General features: G+C 36.2%; 1 pseudogene; it reads right to left on the bottom strand.

Annotated features, from left to right (window-relative positions):
• Positions 1 to 644: 644 nt before the first annotated feature.
• Positions 645 to 1,558, bottom strand: LOC101104712 (olfactory receptor 5H1-like; annotated as a pseudogene).
• Between the last annotated feature and the right edge of the window lie 1,731 nt (positions 1,559 to 3,289).

Here is a 3,289-nt window from a genome sequence, read left to right as displayed (position 1 = left end):
AGTGTCACAGACAGTGAGAGACAACTTGCCTCTTTGCCTTTCTCTAAAAAAGCACACTAGCTAAGGGCATCTTTTACACTGTAGCTCTGACTTAATATCTTCTAAAGCCATTTTTCCTCATTATTTTCTAATTTCTATTTCTTTATGTGATATGAGAGTTCATCCCTACTAAAGATTAATGATCAGTCAGATAAATTAGAAAGTAATACCTTTTGATGGCAGGCAGAATTCTGGGAATACTTCTGTTCATTCAAAGACAAACCTGCCTTCTTGTGGAGCTGCATGTGATACGAGGCTCTACAGCTGTGTGAGTATCAAATACATGATAAACTATTCAGAGGAACTCCACTAGCTTAGTATAGCTCGAATTTATAAAGTCACACATTGAAGAACATGCAAACATATGAAATATTTCCATTTGTTTTCTACTTTAATTACTTTTCTATGACATAAACAATTGATTAAATACCTTATGTATTTTAGAATAAGATGAACAAATGCTTTAAAGTATTGTTAAGCACTAACATCTTAAGTCATTAAAATAATAGGACAATTATAAATGTAAAAGCTTTGAACACTAATCAGCATGTCACAACATCTAACCTGTAATATTTTGTGTTGTTTTAATGAAAAAAGAACGTTTATTAGTATGATATCTACTCATTTCTTTTTAACATTTTTGTCAGTGAATCTATGGCTTTCTTATTTCTCAAGCTGTAGATAATTGGATTTAACAAAGGAATTATGACAAGGTAAAATAGAGATCATCTGCCTGTGCGGATCCATGGCACACATGCATGAAAAGAGGCACATAATGTAAAGAGACAGACAGTGGGTGGGCGCCACAGGTGGAGAAGGTCTTCCTCAGGCCTTCAACAGACTTCTTTTTAAAATTGTGAAGAGAACAAGTGAATAAGACACAAGAACATGAGAAAGGTGAACACCTTTATTGATCCAGAGAAAACAAATACTATCAGAAAATTAATGGAAGGGTCAGTACAGGACATCTTAAACAATGGTATAATATCACAGTAAAAGCGCTATACTATGATGGAATCACAAAAGGTTAATTTGAATAAAAAAGTGTTATGAAGTGTGGCATGAGAAAGGCCACCTAAAAATGACAAAGCTAGTAGCCAGATGCGCAGCCTATCTGTCAAAATCACTGGATAGTGTCACTGGTTTGCCTATGGCCACATAGCAATCATATGCCATTGTTGCCAGCAAAAAGCATTCTGTGGTTACACTGATTGCAAGGGAAAAAAATGTGTAACTTGCATTCAGTGAGAGAGATAATTTTGCTCTTGCCACAGAAGTTGACCAGCATCTTTGGAGTCACTATGGAGGATATCCAGGCATCAACAAATGCCAGTCTTCCAAGGATTAAGATGAGAATATGAAGGTGAGGGTCATTGCAGAAGAGAACAATCAGACCAAGGTTTCCCACAATGGTGATGAGGTATATCACCAAGAAAAACAAGAACAAGGAGATTTGCCACCGTGGTTGATACTTAAGTCCTGTGAGAAAAAACTCCGTCAGCAATGTTGCTTTTTTCATTTCTGTATCCTTAATAGATGGCCTCGAAAAACAATGCAGTAAATGTGAAAAGAATATATATCAGAAGATTAAAAAAAAACATTTAGTTAGGCTGGTATAAATAAAACCATAAACTAGCCTGAATATGATTTTATTTACTCTTACTTTAATATGAGAAAAGTATTGGGGAAAATTGTTATATTTGGAAAATGTGATTATTTCAGTTCAAAATATGTACAAGAATAAACCTATTTAAAAAAAGGAAATTCTGAACATGAACAAATTTATGGTGAAACTATTGAATGAGATATGGAAATTCTGTGTGTTTTAGATGAATGCAGGTTTTAAAAATGTTAGAAAGGCCTAGGTTATCAAGTAAATTGAATATCATATGAATAATCTTCAATTTTATTCATCAAGCATTAGGCAAGCACTAAAAACTTTTAAGATGTGGCATGTCATCAATGGTTATTTTTGAAACTAAATATTTGATTTTAGAAAACAGAATGTAGGAAGAAGAATCTTATGTCATAAATGCTCTTTAGTAAGCTATGACTCTTGTTCAGTTATTCCCAAACTAGATTACATGTCCAAATTGTTTGGGGTAGTTTTTCATGTAGAATATTATCTGAGATACTATTTTAGAAATTGATCCAAAAGATCATGAATGTGGTCAAATAACATGCACTTTTCAGGAGTGATTAAAAGTATGTGAAGTTCTTGTTCATGTGTGATGTGATTGGGGTGATGAGGGAGAAGACGGAGATGTCAGTTCAGTTCAGTTCAGTTGCCCAGTCGTGTCCAACTCTTTGCAACCCAATGGACTGCAGCATGCCAGGCCTCCCTGTCCATCACCAACTCCCAGAGCTTACTCAACTCATGTCCATTGAGTCAGTGAGACCATCCAACCATCTCATCCTCTGTTGTCCCCTTCTCACATCCTCAATCTTTCCCAGCATCAGGGTCTTTGCAAAGGAGTCAAATTTTCACATCATGTGGCCAAAGTATTGGAGTTTCAGCTTCAGCATCAGTCCTTCCCATAAATATTCAGGACTGATTTACCTTAGGATGAACTGGTTGGATCTCCTTGTTGTCCATGTGGCTCTCAAGAGTCTTGTACAACACCACAGTTCAAAAGCACCAGTTCTTTGGTGTTCAACCTTCTTTACAGTCCAACTCTCATATCCATACATGACTACTAGAAAAAACCATAACTCTGACTAGACAGACTTTTGTTGGCAAAATAATGTCTCTGCTTTTTAATATGCAGTCTCGATTGGTCATAACTTTTCTTCCAAGGAGCAAGTGCCTTTTTATTTCTTGGCTGCAATTGCCATCTGCAGTGATTTTGGAGCTCTAAAAAATAGTCTGTCACTGTTTCCACTGTTTCCCATCTATTTGCCAAGAGTGATGGAACTGGATGCCATTATCTTCATTTTCTGAATGTTGAGTTTTAAGCCAACTTTTTCACTCTCCTCTTTCACTTTAATCAAGAGGCTCTTTAGTTCTTCTTCGCTTTCTGCTAAAAGCATGTGGTCATCTGCACATCTGAGGTTATTGATATTTCTCCCAGTAATCTTGAACAAGCACTCCAGCTTGTGCTTCATCCAGTTCAGCATTTCTCATGATGTACTCTGCATATATGTTAAATAATCAGGGTGACAATATACAGCATCAACACACTCCTTTCTCGATTTGGAACCAGTCTGTTGTTCCATGTCCAGTTCTAACCATTGCTTCTTGACCTGCATA

This window comes from Ovis aries, chromosome 1 (assembly GCF_016772045.2).
Source record: "Ovis aries strain OAR_USU_Benz2616 breed Rambouillet chromosome 1, ARS-UI_Ramb_v3.0, whole genome shotgun sequence".
NCBI lineage: Eukaryota > Metazoa > Chordata > Mammalia > Artiodactyla > Bovidae > Ovis > Ovis aries.
Note: the sequence above shows the minus strand (reverse complement) of the source record. Positions and strands in the feature narration are given on the sequence as shown.